Below are 24,229 nucleotides of genomic sequence, written 5' to 3'. Positions count from 1 at the left end.
TTCAGCTTTATATATTAGATTGATGAATTTTTCTTGTCAGTGAAAGTTTTACTTGTAAGCGCATGTTCACATGTACTGCACGACGTGGTTCCACACTTGTAGAAGCCATTGACTTCCAGCCATGTTCTCGATTTGGTTCTGGTCAGAAATAGTCCCGGGGAGATTAAGTTTCCTATTGTAGGTGCTGTCCTAGCTACCACATTGATGCCCTCCCCCCCAATATATTGGATAGTGTAGTGTCCTCATAGAGAATTGGAAAGCGTTTATTAATAATATGTTTTATTTGATTGAATTGTGGGATATATTGTAAACAGAAGAATGGTTTCTTTTTTCTGTGATCTTTTATTTTCCTATCATGTCTCCTAGGTGCTAACATGCTTTCTTTATCTTTTTTACCCACTATATTTTCTGCTCTTTTTAAAGACCATCTGGGATATTTTATTGCACCTAATTTAATTTCCAGTTCTTTAAATTCTTTATTCATATCATCTGCTCTGCTACAATTTCTTTTTAGTCTAGTGTACTCCCCCACTGGTATCGACATGATGGTGTGTTTGGGGTGGTGACTAGTAGCATGCAGGACAGTATTCCCACTGATAGGTTTTATATGTGTTTTACAAATAATAGTATGACCTTCTATGCCTATTAACTCCAGATGCAGGAATGAAATATGTTTCCTATCACACCTGTGAGTGAATTTAATATTAAAACTGTTGTTATTTATGTATTTAACAAAGTCCGGTATGGTAGATACATCTCCCCCCCCCATATGATGAGCAGGTCATCGATGTATCTGCCATACCAGACCACGCCCTATTTCTGACCAGAACCAAATCGAGAACATAGCTGGAAGTCAATGGCTTCTACAAGTGCAGAACCACGTTGTGCAGTACATGTGAACATGCGCTTACAAGTAAAACTTTCACTGACAAGAAAAATTCATCAATGTATAACATAAAGCAATTCATAAATTGTCATAAGAATAATGTGGTCTATAAAATAGATTGTGAGATCTGTAATCTAACATATGTGGGTTGCACCACAAGAAAATTAAAGATGCGCATATCCGAACATTTTAGAGACACACTAAAAGGAAATAGTAATAATCGCAATATTTCCATGGTAGCAAAACACTTTATAACCCACCACGCCGGAAATATATCAGCAATGAAAGTCCAAGGTATAGAACAAATAAAAAAATCACTGCATGGTGGAGATATAAAAAGACGCCTCTTAACCAGAGAGGCATTTTGGATTTATAATCTAGAAACAAGATATCCAAATGGGCTTAATAGGAGAAATTAATTAATGTACCATTATTTGTAAATAGCTGTTGTATGTATTATGTCATTTGTATGTATTATGACGTTTTAAAGATTTGTAATTTTTCTGCTGAAATTTTGATAGGTGCAGACTCTGCAATTAATACCAGGTGATCAAATCAGCTGTGTAAGAGTATATGGAACACCTTATAAGAACTAGAAGGTAGATGTAGGGTTAAGCTGTGATAAAGATCTTAGTTGATCGAAACACGTTGCTTATACCTTTCTTTTTCGCTGCATATGCATCCATAATGTACAAGGATTTTTTGATGACTATGAAGTTTTAACTTGGAAAATAAAGACTTTGAATTTAAGGAGCTGGAACTACCACTTAATTCCATATATTGTATCCACTGCACGTCGGGTCAGGACGAGTTCCGCGCACCTGTAGTATCGGTGAGCTGGCAGAGGCTGTGCCTCTTTTTCTTTTGTTTTACTAAGAATAATGTTGAATGTATCGGGGGAGGTGGAGGAGACATTAAAGGCATAGAGGTTTCGCCCAATCAAATGGAATAGCAGGAATTAAATTTTGTTTTTAAGACGTTCAGAGTTACAAAGATATTGACTATGTTAGACTTTTTTATATTTTGTCAGATATTTGTGTTTCACTACTTCCATGCTCTTCGCCTTCTTTTTTACTTCTCCCACACTTTCTACTTCATCATCCTCAGCAGCAGCATCTTTTTCATCAACTTCTCCTTCACCTTATTCATCTTCTTCTTCTTCACCTTCTTCCTATTATTCTTTTTTTTTTACATTCTTCATATTCTTCTTATTCAACTATTATTCTTCTTCATATTCTACTTCTTCATCTTCTTCATATTCTTCTTCTTCATCATATTCTTATTTCTTACAGGCTTACCTGTAGTTGTTATCTATAAAAGTTTGAAGATTACACCTTCTGTTCTGCCTGTCACAAAAGATTTACAACAGGATTTGTCTGCGTTCAATTTGGCCTGCAGCAGCAAGTATTTTCCAGCGGCACCACGAGGAGGAACGGACTCACCCCATACACTGCTTAGTCTTCTTCTGCCAATAATTTAGATAATATCTTTTGCTCTGTTTATTAGTCGAAGTCTTCCGGGTGGTCTTCAGGGTCGTCGCCTTCAGGGTCGTCGTCTTCGGGGTCGTCATCTTCTTCTTCGTGGTGGTCTTCAGGGTCGTTGTCTTCAGGGACACCGTCTTCGGGGTCATCTTCTTCTTCAGGGTGGTTTTCAGGGTCGTCGTCTTCAGGGAAATCATCTTCCGGGTCATCGTCTTCTTCGAAGTGGTCTTCAGGGTCGTCTTCTTTAGGGTCATCGTCAGGGAGATCCAGAGTGATTACCAAAAACCATTTCAAAAAGCTTGAACTTGGAAATGTAGCAGAAGGTACAAGAAGGCTGAGGAACTGCCGTGAACAAGCTGACGGTACTGGTACCCGGATGGGTAGCAAAAGGTACAAGAGCCAATGGAACTAACGAGGACCAGCTGATGGTACTGGAACCCAATCACTAAGCAGGAGGTCCCTGTGCCAGAAAGCACTACCAAAGAGCAGCAGATGTTGGTGGAACTCGGATACCGAGAAGGAGGCACCTAATCCAAAGGCACTACCTGGAACCAGCTGATGTTACTGGAACCCAGGGGGACATATTCAAGATTGACTTCCAAAGAACCAGCTAATGGTACTGGAACTCAGATAGGCAGCAGAAGGTAAACATGAAAAAAAAGTTGCAAGGACGGGAGCTGGCCGGAGTTACCGAAACCCACAGTCCTACAGGGGGTGCTTGTCCTAATGGCACTATGGAACCAGCCTTCATTGCCAGATCCCGCAGCCCACATAGGAAGCACCAAAACTGCAGGCACCATAGAGTCGGCTAACCCGACCACAACACGACAGGACAACGTATTGGAGGCAAAGTGACGTTGACACTACTAGCTGGTGTGCTGGAACCAGGCTGGGCAGGAGAGAGTACCCATGCCAAAGACACTGCCGGTAAACAGCTGGCAGTGCTGGAGCCCAGGGTAAATACTAGAAACAGAGTGGAGGCAGAGTGAATGTGGACAGAGCAGGAGAAATTGCCGAACACACAGCAAGGGGTCAGCTGACGTTACTGAACCCCAATAACACAGGAGCAAGTGTAGACTGTGCAGACGACACTTCTGAACAGTGACTGGCAGTGTTTGAGCCCAGGGTAAATACTAGAAACAGAGTGGTGGCAGAGGCCTAATTGGAGCAAGTATAAAATCAGTGGTAGTGTGAATGTGAACAGAGGAGGAGAAATTGCTGGACACACAGCAAGGGATCAGCTGACGGCACTTCTGAGCAGCAACTGGTGGTGTTGGAGCCCAGAGTAAATACTAGAAACAGAGTGGAGGCAGAGGCCTAATTGGAGCAAGTTTAAAATCAGTAGTAGTATGAATGTGGATAGAGTATGAGAAATTGCCAGACATGCAGCAGGGGATCAGCTGACGTTACTGAACCCCAATAATACAGGATCATGTGTTGACTGTGCAGATGGCAATTCTGAGCAGCAACTGGTGGTGTTGGAGCCCAGGTAAACATTAGAAACAGAGTGGAGGGAGAGGCCTAATTGGAGCAAGTTTAAAATCAGTAGTAGAGTGAATGTGGACAGAGCAGGAGAAATTGACGGACACACAGCAGGGGATCAGCTGATGTTACTGAACCCCAATAACACAGGAGCAAGTGTTGACTGTGCAGACAGCACTTCTGAGCAGCAACTGGCAGTGTTGGAGCACAGGGTAAATACTAGAAACAGAGTGGAGGCAGAGGCCTAATTGGAGCGAGTTTAAAATCAGTAGTAGTGTGAATGTGGACAGAGCAGGAGAAATTGCCGGACACACAACAGGGGATCAGCTGACGTTACTGAACCCCAATAACACAGGAGCAAGTGTTGACTGTGCAGACGGCACTTCTGAGCAGCAACTGGCAGTGTTGGAGCCCAGGGTAAATACTAGAAAAAGAGAGGAGGCAGAGGCCTAATTGGAGCAAGTATAAAATCAGTAGTAGTGTGAATGTGGACGGAGCAGGAGAAATTGCCGGACACACCGCAGGGGATCAGCTGATGTTACTGAACCCAAATAACACAGGAGAAAGTGTTGACTGTGCAGACTGCACTTCTGAGAAGCAACTGGCGGTGTTGGGCCCAGGGTAAATACTAGAAACAGAGTGGAGGCAATGGCCTAATTGGAGCGAGTTTAAAATCAGTAGTAGTGTGAATGTGGACAGAGCAGGAGAAATTGCCGGACACACAACAGGGGATCAGCTGACGTTACTGAACCCCAATAACACAGGATCATGTGTTGACTGTGCAGATGGCAATTCTGAGCAGCAACTGGTGGTGTTGGAGCCCAGGTAAACATTAGAAACAGAGTGGAGGGAGAGGCCTAATTGGAGCAAGTTTAAAATCAGTAGTAGAGTGAATGTGGACAGAGCAGGAGAAATTGACGGACACACAACAGGGGATCAGCTGACGTTACTGAACCCCAATAACACAGGAGCAAGTGTTGACTGTGCAGACGGCACTTCTGAGCAGCAACTGGCAGTGTTGGAGCCCAGGGTAAATACTAGAAAAAGAGAGGAGGCAGAGGCCTAATTGGAGCAAGTATAAAATCAGTAGTAGTGTGAATGTGGACGGAGCAGGAGAAATTGCCGGACACACCGCAGGGGATCAGCTGATGTTACTGAACCCAAATAACACAGGAGAAAGTGTTGACTGTGCAGACTGCACTTCTGAGAAGCAACTGGCGGTGTTGGGCCCAGGGTAAATACTAGAAACAGAGTGGAGGCAATGGCCTAATTGGAGCGAGTTTAAAATCAGTAGTAGTGTGAATGTGGACAGAGCAGGAGAAATTGCCGGACACACAACAGGGGATCAGCTGACGTTACTGAACCCCAATAACACAGGAGCAAGTGTTGACTGTGCAGACGGCACTTCTGAGCAGCAACTGGCAGTGTTGGAGCCCAGGGTAAATACTAGAAACAGAGAGGAGGCAGAGGCCTAATTGGAGCAAGTTTAAAATCAGTAGTAGTGTGAATGTGGACGGAGCATGAGAAATTGCCGGACACACCGCAGGGGATCAGCTGATGTTACTGAACCCAAATAACACAGGAGAAAGTGTTGACTGTGCAGACTGCACTTCTGAGAAGCAACTGGCGGTATTGGAGCCCAGGGTAAATACTAGAAACAGAGTGGAGGCAGAGGCCTAATTGGAGCAAGTGTAAAATCAGTAGTAGTGTGTTATGATCTGGTGGCCTAGGAGCAGCATGAGACATACTCTGGAGAAGGTGATACCTGTACTGACCGCAGACCCTGAACTTAGCACCGCAACTAGAAGTAGCCGTGGGATGTACCTAACACTCCCTAGACACCTCGACACAGCCTAAGAACTAACTTCCCCTAAAGATAGAAACGGGAAAACTATCTTGCCTTAGAGAAAATCCCCAAAGGATAGACAGCCCCCCACAAATATTGACTGTGAGAGGAGAGGGAAATGACAAACGCAGACTGAAATCAGAATATAGCAAAGGAGGCCGTTCTAGCTAAAAAGAAAGAATAGGACAGAGTACTAAAACACTAGAAAATATCCACCACAGAAAATACAAATCTCCACATCTGACTAAAGACATGGAGGGTATATCTGCATCTTCAGAGACACAGCTTGGCTGCAAAAAATCCTTCACAGACAAAGCTGGACAAGACAAAACTTGAAAATGCACAGAACTATAAGGTCCACAGCATGTGGACAGCAAAAACAAAGCCAGAACTTATCTTGTTGAAATGAACAGCAAAACAGGAGAGACCAGGTATGGATGTGAATCCTCCAAAAACAATGGACAACTGGCACTGACTAAAGGATCAAGCAGGACTAAATAGCTCAGTCCAAATTGCAAAAAGTGAACACACCTGATAAATGCTGCGATCCAAAGACAGCAGCACTACCACTCATAACCACCGGAGGGAGCCCAAGAGCAGAATTCACAACAGTATCCCCCCCCCCTTGAGGAGGGGTCAATGAACCCTCACCAGAGCCCCCAGGCCGATCAGGCCGAGCCAAATGAAAAGCATGAACCAAATCGTCAGCATGAACATCGGAGGCAACAACCCAAGAATTATCCTCCTGGCCATAACCCTTCCATTTGACCAGATACTGAACCTTCCGCCTCGAAAAACGAGAATCCAAAATCTTCTCAACCACATTCTCCAACTCCCCATCAATCAACACCAGGGCCGGAAGATCAACAGAGGGAACAACAGGCACCACATACTTCCGCAACAAAGATCTATGGAAAACATTATGGATGGAAAAAGAGGCTGGAAGGGCCAAACCAAAAGACACTGGATTATTAATCTCAGAAATCCTATAAGGACCAATAAACCGAGGCTTGAACTTAGGGGAATAAACCTTCATAGGAACATGATGGGAAGACAACCAGACCAAATCCCCAACCCGAAGCCGGGAACCAACACACCGACGACGGTTAGCAAAACGCTGAGCCTCCTCCTGAGACAACACCAAATTGTCCACCGCATGAGCTGAAATCTGCTGCAGCCTGTCAACCACAGAATCCACACCAGGACAATCAGAAGGCTCAACCTGCCCTGAAGAAAAACGAGGATGAAAACCAAAATTACAAAAAAAGGCGAATCCAAGGTAGCAGAACTAGCCCGATTAAGGGCAAACTCGGCCAATGGCAAGAAAGCCACCCAATCATCCTGATCAGCAGACACAAAGCATCTGAAATAAGTTTCCAAAGTCTGATTAGTTCGCTCGGTTTGGCCATTTGTCTGAGGATGAAATGCGGAAGAAAAAGACAAATCAATGCCCAGCCTAGCACAAAAGGCCCGCCAAAACCTAGAAACAAACTGGGAACCTCTATCGGACATAATATTCTCCAGAATGCCATGCAAACGAACCACATGCTGAAAAAACAACGGAACCAAATCAGAAGAGGAAGGCAATTTAGGCAAAGGTACCAAATGAACCATCCTAGAAAACCGGTCACAAACCACCCAGATAACAGACATCCTCTGGGAAACCGGAAGATCTGAAATAAAATCCATAGAAATATGCATCCAAGGTCTCTCAGGGACCGGCAAAGGCAGAAGCAACCCACTAGCGCGGGAACAGCAAGGCTTAGCCCGTGCACAAATCGCACAGGACTGCACAAAAGAACGCACATCCCGCGACAAAGAAGGCCACCAAAAGGTCCTACCAACCAAATCTCTGGTACCAAAAATCCCAGGATGGCCAGCCAACACAGAACAATGAACCTCAGAAATCACTTTACTAGTCCATCTATCAGGAACAAACAGTTTCCCCACCGGACAGCGGTCAGGTTTATTAGCCTGAAATTCCTGAAGAACCCGTCGTAAATCAGGGGAGATGGCAGAAAGAATCACCCCTTCCTTCAGAATGCCGACTGGCTCAAGAACCCCAGGGGAATCAGGAAAAAAACTCCTAGAGAGGGCATCCGCCTTAACATTCTTAGTACCAGGAATGTACCAGACCACAAAATCAAAACGGGAGAAAAACAGGGACCATCGAGCCTGTCTAGGATTCAGCCGTTTGGCAGACTCGAGGTAAATCAGATTCTTATGATCGGTCAGGACCACAATACGGTGCTTGGCCGCCTCAAGCCAATGTCGCCACTCCTCAAATGCCCACTTCAAAGCCAACAACTCCCGATTGCCGACATCATAATTGCGTTCCGCAGGCGAAAACTTCCGAGAAAAGAAGGCACACGGTTTCATCAAGGAACCATGAGAATTCCTCTGAGACAAAACGGCCCCTGCCCCAATCTCAGACGCGTCAACCTCAACCTGAAATGGAAGAGAAACATCCGGCTGACGCAACACAGGGGCAGAAGTAAATCGGCGTTTAAGCTCCTGAAAGGCAGAAACAGCCGCGGAGGACCAATTCATCACATCAGCGCCTTTCTTCGTCAAATCGGTCAGAGGTTTAACCTCACTGGAGAAGTTGGCAATGAAACGACGATACAAATTAGCAAAGCCCAAGAATTTCTGAAGGCTCTTCACAGATGTGGGCTGAATCCAATCATGAATGGCCTGAACCTTAACCGGATCCATTTCTATAGATGAGGGAGAAAAAATGAAGCCCAAAAAAGAAACCTTCTGCACTCCAAAGAGGTACTTCGACCCCTTCACAAATAAAGCATTATTACGGAGGATCTGAAATACCATCCTGACCTGTTTCACTTGAGACTCCCAATCATTGGAAAAAATCAAAATATCATCCAAATATACAAGCATGAATTTATCAAGATAACTCCGAAAGATATCATGCATGAAGGATTGGAACACAGATGGGGCATTAGAGAGTCCGAATGGCATCACAAGGTATTCAAAATGGCCTTCGGGCTTATTAAATGCAGTTTTCCATTCGTCACCCTGCTTAATACGAATAAGATTATATGCCCCTCGAAGGTCAATCTTAGTTAACCAGCTAGCCCCCTTAATCCTAGCAAACAAATCAGTAAGCAAAGGCAAAGGGTATTGAAATTTGACCGTGATCTTATTCAAGAGGCGATAATCAATACAGGGTCTCAAGGAGCCATCCTTCTTGGCAACAAAAAAAAAACCTGCTCCCAATGGTGAAGAAGATGGCCGAATATGCCCCTTCTCCAAAGACTCCTTAATATAGCTCCGCATGGCGGCATGTTCTGGCACAGACAGGTTGAAAAGTCGGCCCTTAGGGAGCTTAAAACCTGGAATCAAGTCAATAGCACAATCACAGTCCCTATGCGGTGGAAGGGAACTGGATTTGGGCTCATCGAATACATCCTGGAAATCTGACAAAAACTCAGGAATTTCAGAAGAGGGGGAAGAAGAAATTGACATCAAAGGAACGTGACCATGAACCCCCTGACAACCCCAACTAGTCACAGATATAGATCTCCAATCTAACACCGGATTATGTACCTGTAATCATGGAAAACCCAGCACAATATCATCATGCAAATTATGCAACACCAGAAAACGACAATCTTCCTGATGGGCTGGCGCCATGCGCATGGTCAGCTGTGTCCAAAACTGAGGTTTATTTATAGCCAACGGTGTAGCATCAATCCACCTTAAATGAATAGGGTTCTGCAAATGTTGCAAGGGGAAACCACAACGTCTGGCAAATTCTAAGTCCATTAAGTTCAGAGCGGCGCCTGAATCCACAAATGCCATGACAGAAAATGATGATAATGAGCAGATCCAGGTCACAGATAACAGAAATTTAGGTTGTACAGTACTGATGGTAACAGAACTAGCGATTCTCTTTGTACGCTTAGGGCAATCAGAAATAACATGAGCAGAATCGCCGCAGTAAAAACACAACCTATTCTGACGCCTGAATCTTTGTCGTTCAGCTCTAGACAAAATCCTATCACACTGCATAGGCTCAGGGCTCCGCTCAGAGGACAACGCCACAGTGTGCACAACTCTGCGCTCGCGCAAGCGCCGATCAATCTGAATGGCCAGAGACATAGAATCACTCAGACCAGCAGGCGTGGGGAACCCCACCATAACATCTTTAATGGATTCAGAAAGACCCTTTCTGAAAATTGCCGCCAAGGCATCCTCATTCCATTTAGTCAGTGCAGACCATTTTCTAAATTTCTGGCAATACGATTCTGCCGCTTCTTGACCCTGACACAGGGCCAACAAGATCTTCTCAGCTTGATCCACAGAATTAGGCTCATCATGCAATAACCCCAATGCTTGAAAGAAAGAATCAACATTAAGCAAAGCAGGATTGCCAGATTCCAGGGAAAATGCCCAATCCTGTGGGTCACCACGCAGCAGGGATATGATGATTTTAACCTGCTGAATGGGATCACCAGAGGACCGGGGTCTCAATGCAAAACACAGTTTACAGTTATTTTGGAAACTCAAAAATTTGGATCTGTCACCAAAAAATAAATCAGGAGTGGGAATCTTAGGTTCTAAGGCAGGAGTCTGAACAATATGATCTGAAATACCCTGTACCCTAGCAGCAAGCTGATCCACACGAGAAACTAACTCCTGAACATTCATGTTATTACTAGGTTCCGCAGCCACCCAGAGATTAAGAGGGAGGAAAAGACAAAACAGGCTAAGGAAAAAAAATGGCTCAAAACCTTTCCTCCCTTCATCTGAGATGCAATTAACTCATTGTTGGCCAGTTGTACTGTTATGATCTGGTGGCCTAGGAGCAGCATGAGACGTACTCTGGAGAAGGTGGCACCTGTACTGACCGCAGACCCTGAACTTAGCATCGCAACTAGAAGTAGCCGTGGGATGTATCTAACACTCCCTAGACACCTCGACACAGCCTAAGAACTAATTTCCCCTAAAGATGAAAACGGGAAAACAATCTTACCTCAGAGAAAATCCACAAAGGATAGACAGCCCCCCACAAATATTGACTGTGAGAGGAGAGGGAAATGACAAACGCAGACTGAAATCAGAATATAGCAAAGGAGGCCGTTCTAGCTAAAAAGAAAGAATAGGACAGAGTACTGTGCGATCAGTATTAAAACACTAGAAAATATCCACCACAGAAAATACAAATCTCCACATCTGACTAAAGACATGGAGGGTATATCTGCATCTCCAGAGACACAGCTTGGCTGCAAAAAATCCTTCACAGACAAAGCTGGACAAGACAAAACTTGAAAATGCACAGAACTATAAGGTCCACAGCATGTGGACAGCAAAAACAAAGCCGGAACTTATCTTGTTGAAATGAACAGCAAAAAAGGAGAGACCAGGTATGGATGTGAATCCTCCAAAAACAATGGACAACTGGCACTGACTAAAGGATCAAGCAGGATTAAATAGCTCAGTCCAAATTGCAAAAAGTGAACACACCTGATAAATGCTGCGATCCAAAGACAGCAGCACTACCACTCATAACCACCGGAGGGAGCCCAAGAGCAGAATTCACAACAGTAGTGTGAATGTGGACAGAGAGGAGAAATTGCCGGACACACAGCAGGGGATCAGCCGACGTTACTGAACCCCAATAACACAGGAGCAAGTGTTGACTGTGCAGATGGCACTTCTGAGCTGCAACTGGCAGTTTTGGAGCCCAGGGTAAATACTAGAAACAGATTGGAGTCAGAGGCCTAATTGGAGTAATTTTAACCCTCCGTCAGGAACAATATTCGCAATAACTCGTAATGGAACAATGTGACTGTCAAGCGCAGGCTAGAAAAATGCCTAGAATATCTAATTTTCTCAATTTCAGTGATCTAAAAGTGATCATAGACCTTCATAGGGATGTAATAAAAGAGACTACACATTATCAGGTGCAAAACAAACCCATTTGCTCAACATAAAAGTAAAAACTTTGATATACACAAATTTCAAAACTCCCACCAAATAGCCCCCAGTGATATCAAGTAACGTTATTAAAAAGAGAAAATTTTGGCACAAAAACATTTTCTAGGCACCTAGAATAATATTACACACAGAACTAATCTGAATTAGATCCTGAAGGTTCCCCAGAAAAAAACACATTTGCAAACACCAATGAGCCTGAGAAGCCAGCACAGCTATATCTTCCTTCCTGAAGCTCTGCAGACCAACTGTGGTATCAGGTTTCACACAGCAGCTAGAGCCAGGAGACTATCTAGAGGGAGGGGGTTTCCTGAAAATCTGGTGAGAAGGGAGAAATGAAAGTAGAAGAGCTGCGCCTGTCAGATCCATTGTTCCTGACGGAGGGTTAAAATCAGTAGTAGTGTGAATGTGGAAAGAGCAGGAGCAATTGCCGGACACAAAACAGGGGATCAGCTGACGTTTCTGAACCCCAATAACACAGGAGCAAGTGTTGACTGTGCAGATGGCACTTCTGAGCAGCAACTGGCGGTGTTGAAGCCCAGGGTAAATACTAGAAACAGAGTGGAGGCTGAGGCTTAATTGGAGCAAGTATAAAATTAGTAGTAGTGTGAATGTGGACCGAGCAGGAGGAATTGCCAGACACACAACAAGGGATCAGCTGATGTTACTGAACCCAATAGCACAGGAGAAAGTATTGACTGTGCAGACGGCACTTCTGAGCAGCAACTGGTGGTGTTGGGCCCAGGGTAAATACTAGAAACAGAGTGGAGGCAATGGCCTAATTGGAGCAAGTTTAACATCAGTAGTAGTGTGAATGTGGACAGAGCAGGAAATATTGCCGGACACACTGCAGGGTATCAGCTGACGTTACTGATCCCCAATAACACAGGAGCAAGTGTTGATAATGCAGACGGCTCTTCTGAGCAGCAACTTGTGGTGTTGGAGTCCAGGGTTTTTACAAGCAGCAGAGTGGAGGCAGAGGCCTAATTGGAGCAAGTTTAAAATCAGTAGTAGTGTGAATGTGGACAGAGCAGGAGAAGTTGCCGGACACACAGCAGGGGATCAGCTGACGTTACTGAACTCCAATAACACAGGAGCAAGTGTAGACTGTGCAGACGGCACTTCTGAGCAGTAACTGGCAGTGTTGGAGCCCAGTATAAATGCTAGAAACAGATTGGAGGCAGAGGACTAATTGGAGAAAGTTTAAAATCAGTAGTAGTGTGAATGTGGACAGAGCATGAGAAATTGCCGGACATACAGCAGGGGATCAGCTGACGTTACTAAACCCCAATAACACAGGATCATGTGTTGACTGTGCAGATGGCATTTCTGAGCAGCATATGATGGTGCTAGAGCCCAGGGAAAATACTAGAAACAGAGTGGAGGCAGAAGCCTAATTGTAACAAGTTTAAAATCAGTAGTAGTGTGAATGTGGACAGAGCAGGAAAAATTGCCAGACACACAGCAAGGGATCAGCTGACATTACTGAACCCCAAAAACACTGGAGCATGTGTTGACTGTGCAGATGGTACTTCTGAGCAGCAACTGGTGGTGTTGGAGCCCAGGGTATATACTAGAAAGATAGTGGAGGCCAAGGCCTATTTAGAGCAAGTTTAAAATCAGTAGTAGTGTGAATGTGGACAGAGCAGGAGAAATTGCCAGACACACAGCAGGGGATCAGCTGACGTTACTGAACCCCAATAACACAGGAGCAAGGCTTGACTGTGCAGACAGCACTTCTGAGCAGCAACTGGCGGTGTTGGAGCCCAGGGATTACAGTTCAGATGGTATTAACATGAACACAACAGGAGACCTGGATACTGTTGCCAACCAATTATTTAATCTGGAAGAGGACTGGCAAATTTCTGCGAGATCCAGGCTCTGTTCATTTTCAGAAAATTAAGCCGGTCAACGTTATCAGAGGATAGTCGCATGCGACCATCTGTAAGTACACCACCTGCAGCACTAAAGACGCATTCCGATAATACACTAGAAGCAGGGCAAGCCAGCACCTCCAATGCATACTGGCTAAGCTATGGCCATGTATTCAGTTTAGAGACCCAAAACTTGAAGGGGGAAGAGCCGTCTGGAAGTACACTGAGAGGGCAAGACATGTAGTCTGTCACCATCTGATGGAAACGTTGCCTCCTGCTGACTGGAGCCATCTGTGATGGTGTAGACATTTGTGGCGTGGACACAAAACTTTGCCACATTTGGGCCATACTGGTCTTGCCTTGTGCTGAGTCACTGCTTCTGCTCCCACTTTGTGCAGAGCTTCCTCCACTGCCTCGACGCACTCAGCAAATTTGTGAGGAACAACGTTGCGCAGACTGTCCAGAAGCAGATGGCATTTGTGACTCCTCATCCTCCACCTCTTCCAAAACCTCCTCCCTTAGTGCTTGCAGTGTTTTCTCAAGCAGGCAGATAAGGGGAATAGTAATGCTGACTAGTGCATCATCTGCACTCGCCATCCGCATGGAATCATCGAAGGCACGCAAAACGTGGCAGATGTCCTTCATAGAGGCCCACTCAGTGGTGGTGAAGTGTGAACTGCGCGCAGTTCGGCGTGTTTGCGCCTGATGCAGCTGGTACTCCATTACTGCTGCCAGCTGCTCACACATCCTCTCCAACATAAGTAACATTGAATTCCACCTGGTGAGTACGACACATTTGATGCAATGTTCCGGAAGTCGGAATCAGCTCTGCAGAGCTGCAATGCGCGATTTTGCCATGCTGGAATGCCGCAAGTGAGCGCACTCTATGCGGACCTTGTGCAGCAGTGCATCAAGATCCGTATAGTCCCAAAACTCTGCATGACCAATTTGAGCACATGTGTTAGACATGGAATGTCAGTGAGGTTGCCTAGGCCAAGAGCTGCCACCAGATTTCGGCCATTGTCACACACAACCATGCCTGGCTGGAGATTCGCTGGCTCAAACCACACGTCGCTCTGCTGTTTGATGGCATTCCATAGCTCCTGCGCTGTGTGGCTTTGATTCCCCAAAGATATTAATTTCAGTACGGCCTGTTAACATTTGGCCATGGCTGTGCTTATATCGATTGTAACAGGTAAGCATGCACAGGTCCATGTGGAGGTAGACTGTGACTGCTCCTACAGTGCTAATTCAGAGGAACTGGAGTATGAGGAGGAGTCAATGTGTACATACTGTTGGCAGAACACGTACAGCGCCACTCTCAAGATCTGTACCTGGCTCCACAACATTTACCCAATGGGCTGTGAGGGAAAGGTATTGTCCCTGTCCATGCTTACTGGTCCACGCATCGGTGGTCAGATGGACCTTGCTACTGATGGCATTTAGTAGCGCATGTTTAATTTTTCCCTCCACATGCTTTTGCAGGGAAGGGATGGCTTGCCTACTGAATACAAAGCGGCTGGGCACATCGTATTGTGGGACTGCCAATGCCATGAAGTTACGGAAGGTGTCAGTCTCCACCAGCCTGAATGATAGCATTTCAAGGGACAGTAGTTTTGCAATGCCAGCATTCAGAGCCTGTGCTCTGAGGTGGTTTGCCGAGTATGGGCACCTTTTCTTCCATGCCTGTGCTGCCGATGGCTGTAGACTGGCCTGGGAGTGTGAGGATGACAAGGAACATGGTGTTGTGGGTGGAATGACACTGTGTCTCTGTACAACAGTGCCAGAGGTTCTTCCATGGCGATCCTGTGAGGAAGCCGAACCAGCTGTGTGTGAGCTGGAGGAAGAGGCTACATCACGAGCTGAAGAGGTGGTAGGTGGTGATGTAGGTTGGCCTAGGTCTTCAGTGTGTCTTTGTAACTCCACCACGTGCTTGATCCACACATGTTTCCACATATTTGTGGTATTGAGGTTGCTGACACTTTTCCCTCTTTTGACTTTCTGATTACACTGCTTGCATTTGACAAAGCAAATGTCATCTGCAACTGTGTAAAAAAAGGACCAGGCACTGCAAGCCTTGGGAGTGCCTGTTTTGGGTTTTGGAAGATGCATGCTCATAATGGGTGCCAAAGTGGAGGCTACAGGCAACCGAGTCTCCCTCTCCCTCCTTTTTTGGCCGTTCAGGGGAATCTCTTCCAGAGCTTCTCTCACCACCTTCCTGTACCTCACGCCATGATGGGTCAAGGACCTCATCATCGAAACTACCCTCTTCAAACAACTGCTTCTCCTGTGTAGTCTTGACAGCACAGTACGCACCAGAAAGTGCCACCTGAGTGTCATCATCAGATGCGTACTGAGGTGTGCTGACCACAGGCACTGGCCCACCCCACTCTTCAGATTCAGAGAGACAAAGCTGTTGCACATCACTGCATACTACCTTTTCTTCAAATTCTAGAATGCTGCTTTGCTGGCCACCTCTTTCCAAGCCAAGAGATTCAGAGAACAGAAGTAGAGATGGCTACTGTCCTGGGCTCTCTGACTGCCTGGGCAATTTGGCAGGTGGTGAAGAGACAGATGGGTGCTCTTCAGTGCCCAGGACCTGAGAGGATCTGGAACTAATTGAAGTTGATGCGTTAGCTGCCATCCATCTGACAACGGCTTCAATTTGGTCCTCCCACAGCAGTGGGCTACGGCGAGCTCCTACAAAGCTGCGCATAAAGGACTGTTCCCTGGTAAAACTGGGGAATGCTAAGTTACTGGTACCCGCAGCAGGCACAGAATCCCCACGTCCTCTCCCTGCAGAAACTCCACGCCCACGACCACGTGCCTTACTCCCTGCCTTCTTCATCTTGGTAGACTGATAAAGATAGGCAGAATAGTACTAAGGGCTTAGTGTGCTTATTCCTGAACAGCTGCTAACAGGTATAAGAAACACTAATTTTATAAAGTGTGGACTAGACTTTAACATAAGCTAATGTGGCCAACACAACTGTAAAGTGGAGCGTTTGGTGAACTTTATTTCCTTTTTTTTTCACAAAAAGACACTGGATGTGCCCAAAGATGTAAAACCAATAATATCACAAACTTTTTGTAGCTATTACAATGCAGGAAGGTAACCTACAATGCAATAGATGAGGCTCCAAAAAATAGGCTAATACTAATCTGGCTGGGGCTGCAGGGCACAAGCCAGCAGAAAGGCTCCTCTGTCTACTCCTATATAGTGTTTGCAAGCAATCTAGCTGGATATGGATGGAACCACACTAATAGGAGAAATCAGGAGAAAGGAGCAGCACTAATGCAAAACAGGACAATGTATGAGGCAGTAATGCACACTGAGCGGACTACAACCAGAGGTGGCTGCAGAACACACTACAGCGTGAACTGCACTCTTACACAGAGACCTCGCAGACAGCCATGAACAGCGCTGCAAGGCAAAAGAAAGCTTCTCACACAGCGGTTGCTAAAGTAGCCTGGGTAAAGCACAATAAAGCAAATCACTAGCTCAAACTGTCCGTCAGAGTCAGAACAGCAGTGTCCTGTCCCTAAGTAAATTCACAGCAGAGTGAACCCAAATTGGCGGCGGCGGCTTTTATAGTGCATCATGACACCATTTCAGCTGCCAATAACAGCCATGCCATTAGTTATCATGCCTAACATGCCTAACAGGATGTGCCCACACTTCTTAGGATCCTCATTGGCTGAATAAAATCAAACTGGCTCATTGCATTATGGGAACTTCCGATTCCGGTATTCGATATTCTAAAAGTATCGGAACTCCGATACAGGGAATATTGGTCGATACCCGATATTTCAGTATCGGAATGCTCAACACTAGTCAGCACTAGAGATGAGAGAGCACTAAAATGCTCGGGTGTTCGTTGCTTGAACTAAGCAATTCCTAATACTCACATGCTCATTTCCAGTGAAGTCATATAAAGGCACAGATGATTGGCCTCGGGGAGACCAAAACATCCAACACCGCGGAGACACCATCACGTGTTTCTCAACGCAGTGATTCCAGAACACTGCCCCCATCCCTTATGGGAAATATGCAGATGCATGTAAAGAAGCTGCGGAGACACCATCACGTGTTTCTCGACGCAAGCAGTGAATAGCCAGGCCTTTCCCCGGGAAGGAACAACCACGGGAAGGGCAGCATCCTAAGAAGGAAAGCCACCTATGCCAAGCATGGTATCCATCCACAGAGCTGTTTCGGGGTTTCCAGTGAAGAGCATGATGGGAGTAAATGCAACAGCTTAGCTTTTCAGGCAGACCCTACAAAAAGGTCTGGGGGGCAGTGAAAATGTTCAAATGGATGGGAATAGTGCTGAATGGAAGGAGAACAGCATGAATAAGGCTACGTTCACATTAGCGTTACGCTAATGTGCGTCGCTGTTGCGTCAGCGACGCAGCGGCGACGCAGCGGCGACGCGCCCCTATGTTTAACATAGGGGACGCGTGCGTTGTTTTGGTGGCGTTTTTCGCCACGTGCGTCGTTTCCGACGCTAGCGTCGGACGCAAGAAAACGCTACATGTAGCATTTTCTGTGCGTCCGATTTTCGTCAAAAACGACGCACGCGTCGCAAAACGCGCGCGTTTTTGCGCGCGTTTGCGCGCGTTTTTCCGTGCGTCGCCGCTGCGTCGGCGACGCAACGGCGACGCGACGCTAATGTGAACGTAGACTAAGACACCTGGAAGTGTCTCTGTCTCCCAGGTCACTGCTGAGAACAATGGTGTCACACTTTTACTCCATTTAAAGGAGTGACAATAACAAAACCAACGAAAAATTGTGTTTTGCAGGAAAAAACACAATTTCTGCGCTGCAGCATAATTTCATGGTTACTGTGCACTTAATCCCTTTTGTAGATTTACTGAAGCAAGGAAAAAAAGTCATTTTGAAAATGGTGCCCTGGGCAGCTGCGCAGTAACAGCTATCGGTTTGTATAGATTTCCAATAGCTGCTGTTGTGTAGGTGCTGGTAGCACCATCTTCATCTTGCTGGAGAAAAAAAAAGTCCTCCTCCAAAATGGCGCCATCTGCGCATGCGCAATCGCAGTTGTCGGCGATTTTCCGAGAGCTACTACTGTGCAGGTGCGGGCAACACAATCTTGGAGGGGGACTTTTTTTCCTCTTTTCCAGCAAGATGGCACCACTGGCACTTGTGCAACAGCAACTATCGGATTTCTATACAAACCGATAGATGTTTTTGCGCAGGTGCCTTGTGCAACATTTTCAAAATTACTTTTTTTTCCTTGCTCAAGTAAATCTGCTAAAAGGATAAAGTGCACAGTAACCATGCGATTATGCTGCAGCACAGGTGCCACAGCTAGCACCTGCCTACAGAAGCATTTTTTTTCATTCAGTATGTGATGTTATTCATTATGCAAACTAGGGGGCAGGTCACTAAGGGATCAGTGACCTTTCAGCAGTCTGCATTATGAATAGCTAATCAGAGCACCACATACCCCAACCCCGCCTTAGGATACGAGCATGTCATTAACATAAAACTGAAAATAAAGATAAAGAAACAGCCACAAGACGGATTTCATCAACCAAGGTATCATTTTATTCAGTATAACGGCGGCCACCTGACACTGTGTGTGGGTTACTATGCATAATCCTGCTGACATGTTCCCTTTTAAAAAGAAAAAGTTTAAGTAAACCAAAATTGATTTTTTAATAAAAAAATATGAAATTTCAGTGTAATTTATGAAGGAAGAAAGAACTGCCAAAAATAAGGGACTGAGATGCACCCTGTATTAGACATAAAGGAGGGCTTCATGCACATTCTGTTCAAATTATAATGTATTGGTACTCCTAGACTCATAAAGGCTATGCACTTTTGAGGGTTATATGCCAAGGAAATATACGCCAGACCACTTAAAATGCATGTTTTTGTATGTTTTTGCTTGCATTTTTTATTTATTTGAGTGAAATCGATGGTGAAAAACGCAGGGCAAAAACACAGAGAATTGACATGCAGCAGTTTATTTTCTGCACCAAATCTGCAAGTCAAAAATACTCAATATGTGCCTGACACATTATGTTTCTCATTCACTTTGCTGGAATCAGATTATGCTTCAGATCTGGTCACAAATTTGTGTAGAAAAAGGTGACAAAAACTCTTGAAATCTGTAACTTGTAAATTTTTTAAAAGGTTTTTTGAGAGTTATATACCAACCAAATGTACCCTTTGGGTGATTAATATACCCAAGAAAATGTAATACCCTTTGGGTGATTAATATAATACCGATACATTTTGAACAAGTTTTTTGAGGCTTATATAGCAACCACACAAAAAAAATACTTTCTTATGTTACTAACGTGATACAATAGGGGAGATCTCAGTTTGAAATTATTTGGAGTATATTTTCTATGTCATACAGGCCTCATCCACACTAAAATAATACTTTCTTCTGGTACTAACGTGATTCAGCACGCCATATTTTACCTTGTCATTTAATGCTGCAGTAATTCAGCTGACTTTGGAGCTGTTGCAGAGTTTAAAAAAAACTATTTTTGTTCAGTCGCTAACGTGATTCAGCACACCATATTTCACATTGTCATTTAGTACCGTGGAAAATCAACTGGGTACAGAGCTAATGAAGAGTAACAAAAATATTTTTTGTTGCCACTAGGGTGCTCCTACCATACTATCTGAGCAACATGTCTAGGGAAAAAACAAGGTCTTAGTGGAAGGAGGAATAGACTTGGTGTTCAAGGTGTACCCGGGGCAGGTGGTAATGTTAGTGAAAGCACTAGTGAACCAACACCATCACATCCTATCCAAACACAACTGACAACTTCTGTTACTGCACAGTGGTATGCTTTGTTGATGAAGGCCAGAAAGAGCATGTGCTCCAGAGGATGGCAGGTGCAGTTTCATGTGGCCTCTCCTCCTCTTCCTCCATCTTAACATCACACACAGTACAGTCCACAGAGGCGGAACCCCAATTACCCTTTCTATCACCTTTCTACTCTACAACGGTCCCATTGATAGAAAACCCAAACTTAGTCCACTTAGGGTTGAGCGACTTTTCCTTTTTTTGGATCGAGTCGGGTTTCGCAAAACCCGACTTTGTCAAAAGTCGAGTCGGGTGAAATCGGCCGATTATTGCGAAAAGTTGTGGATCGACCGAAACACAAAACCCAATGTAAGTCAATGGGGAATCAAAGTCGGCAGTGAGTGGAGGACAAGAAAACACCTACAGTGTCCATTTTAATGTTAAAAACATAAATTCTTGTTACTTAAGCTTGTCAATCTTAATTGCTCGTGTATGTGTATCCTCACACAAATACATGACAGCACACGTCTGTTCGCACAGCCTCTGAAGCATTGTGGAGTTCCAACTTGTTGCAACATCGATTATTAGGCGGTGCTGGGGAAGATTCAGCGATCGCTGATGGTTCAGCATACGGCTGGAGTGTACGAACGACCGGCGGATGTGCGAGCAAAGTCTGCGCACCTTCAGGAGCAGGGCTGGTGAATCGGGGTAATTTTTGAGGAAGCACTGCACCACCAGGTTCAAGGAATGAGCCAGGCAAGGTATGTGTTTCAGTTCTGAAAGGGCTATGGCAGCCATAAAATTCCTTCCGTTATCACTGACTACCTTGCCTGCCTCAAGATGTACACTGCCCAGCTATGACTGAGTTTCTTGCTGCAAGTACTCAGCCAGTACTTCCGCAGTGTGTCTGTTGTCGACCAAACACTTCATTTGCAGCACAGCCTGCTGACGCTTACCACAAGCTGATCGATAATGGGACACCTCAGGTGCAACACTGGCCGCAGCATACGGAGTGGTCGTGTGTCTGCGCTCTGTGGACGAGCTTTCGCTTCTGGGGGAGGAGGAGGAGGAGGGGGGGCGAAAACCTAAAGCCAACTGTTTCCTTGACCATGGGCTAGGCAGAACTGTGCACTATGGCAGTCCCCTGTGGACCCTGCATCCACCACATTCACCCAGTGTACCGTGATGGACACGTAACGTCCCTGGCCATGCCTACTGGACCATGCATCTGTTGTGAGGTGCGCCTTTCTACTGACCGATTGCCTCAGTGCATGGACAATGCGTTCTTTGACATGTTGGTGGAGTGCTGGGATGCTTTTCTAGAAAAGAAGTGTCGACTGGGTAGGTCATAGCGTGGTACTGCGTAGGCCATCAGGGCTTTGAAAACTTCGCTTTCAACTAACCGGTAGAGCATCATCTCTAACGAGATTAGTCGAGCACTGTAGCCATTCAAACCCTGTGTACGCGAATGAGAGGAAGAGTACTTTCTTTTCCTATCGAGAGTCTCTTGTAGGCTGAGCTGGACTGGAGAGCTGCATATGGTGGAACTATCAATACCAGCTGAAATTGGCTGCATAATTTCTACAATAGCAACCAAATCCGCAATGGAGATCTCATCCCCTGCAAAGAATGGTTTGTCCTGCAGGAATTTAGTTTCTATGGCTGTCAAAGACCCATTAAGCTTGGATAGAGCAGGATTTTAATTTTCAGGTGCAGCTTCATGACCAAGGACATATGGAGTCATGCCCTTAACCCAAAACACTCTGGCACTGTGGGGACGTGTATTCGCATGTTGCCAAGACAGGTACTCATCTACACGAGCACGTTTCTGGAGGTCTGATGGGTACCAGTGGTCTGGGGTCTTATACTTGTTAGCTAGATACTGTAGGATTGCAGTGATCTCCGCCATTGTGAATTCTCCATCCTTGAGAGCCGGCACCCTACGCAGTTGATTCACCTTGCCAAAATCTTCTTTCAGCTAATCTCCTCGGAACAGCAGCGCCTCCTGGTGCTTAAAGGGGATGTTGTTAGCCTTGGCGAAGATATACACCACGCGGCAGGGCTGGGAGAGCAGGTCCAGGTACAGGGTCAGGTCCGACATGATGACACACCAGTCCGGTACTCGGCAGTGAGAGGCTCCGGGAAGGGGCTCCGGTTACTCAGCAGTGCCCACGCCCACGGCACGGAGCCTCGCCCGCCCCAAGCTCGCCTCTCACCTAGTGCGCTGCCTATGGCTCCATTAGGGTTAATTGCACGTGCATCAGGCTCAGATTCTGGCTCAGTGCACTGTGAGGGTAATGTAGTGATCTGAGTCAATGGAACAGCTTAATAATCTTGCTGTGGGTATATGCATCTGTGCACTCCATGTCCGATTCATCTTGTAATGGGCTTTTAACAATTTCCCTCTCTAACCCAGGCACGGTATGTGTAAAGAGCTCCATGGAGCAAAGTGTAGTGTTGCCTGCCGCATCCTTCACTTTTGTTTTGGGTGAAGGACACAAGGAAGCTACATTTTCCAGACCAGGAGCAACCACTGATGACTTGCTGCTTTTAGATTTCAAACCTTCTGAAGAGGATGCGAAAGAGCTAGAAGCCGAGTCAGCAAGGAAAGCCAAAACTTGTTCCTGCTGCTCCTGCTTTAAAAGCCGTTTTCCAACTCCAAGAAAAGGGACCCTTCAAGGCCTTGTGTAGCCAGACGATGACGCTGGCTCAACACCTCGAGCCTTTGGTGCTATCTTGCTTTTCCCAGTACCACCAGATGCTCCACTACCACCACCACCATCAGTAACAGCTGGCAATGACCGCCCACGGCCTCTTCCACCAGACTTCCTCATTCTTAGGGAAATGTTACAAAATAACAACCATTATATGGTACTGTTAAACAAGGTAGAAGGTGTATATTAACTTTTGGAGAATTTATATCTCGCTTTTTTTGGTTGGAAGACTGCAGCAATAAACAGGCCCTGTGTATTACATTACACAATGTAAGTGGCAGAACGTGGCTGCCAGATATACGACTAACAGAACTTACATATAGAAACTTGTGGGCAATTTAAATCTCCCATTTTGGGGGGGAGAATGTAGCAAAAAACAGACCGAGTGTATTACACTACACAATGTAAGTGGCAGAAGATGGCTGCCAGATATACAACCAACAGAACTGACGTAAAGAAACTTGTGGGTAATTTAATCTCCCTTTTTTGGGGGAAAGGGTGTAGCGAAAAACAGACCCAGTGTATTACACTACACAATGTCAGTGGCAGAACGTGGCTGCCAGATATACGACTAACAGAACTGACGTATAGAAACTTGTGGGCAATTTAAATCTCCCTTTATTTGAGGGTAGAATGTAGCAAAAAACAGGCCCAGTGTATTACACTACACAATGTCAGTGGCACAACGTGGCTGCCAGATATACGACCAACAGAACTGACGTATAGAAACTTGTTGGCAATTTAAATCTCCTTTTTTGGGGGGGAGAATGCAGCAAAAAATAGGCCCAGTGTATTACGCTACACAATGTCAGTGGCAGAATGCGGCTGCCAGATATACGACAAACAGAACTGACGTATAGAATCTTGTGGGCAATTTAAATCTCCCTTTTTTGGGGGGGGGGAATGTAATAAAAAGCAGGCCCAGTGTATTACAGTACACAATATCAGTGGCAGATTGTGGCTGCCAGATATACGACAAATAGAACAGACGTATAGAAACTTGTGGGCAATTTAAATCTCCCTTTTTTTGGGGGGGGGGAATGTAATAAAAAACAGGCCCAGTGTATTACACTACACAATGTCAGTGGCAGAACGAGGCTGCCAGATATACTACCAACAGAACTGACGTATAGAAACATGTTGGCAATAGGGTTGAGCGACCTTGACCTTTCTAGAGTCGAGCCGTGTTTCGCGAAACCCGAC

The 24,229-nt window shown here is 45.5% G+C and overlaps 1 pseudogene; it reads right to left on the bottom strand.

The window, feature by feature from the left end:
• Positions 1 to 2,388: 2,388 nt before the first annotated feature.
• LOC138671676 (glutathione S-transferase theta-1 pseudogene) lies at positions 2,389 to 22,487 on the bottom strand (annotated as a pseudogene).
• Between the last annotated feature and the right edge of the window lie 1,742 nt (positions 22,488 to 24,229).

Source organism: Ranitomeya imitator, chromosome 3 (assembly GCF_032444005.1).
Source record: "Ranitomeya imitator isolate aRanImi1 chromosome 3, aRanImi1.pri, whole genome shotgun sequence".
NCBI lineage: Eukaryota > Metazoa > Chordata > Amphibia > Anura > Dendrobatidae > Ranitomeya > Ranitomeya imitator.
The sequence above is the reverse complement of the archived record's forward strand: the minus strand, read 5'-3'. Positions and strand labels throughout refer to the sequence as shown.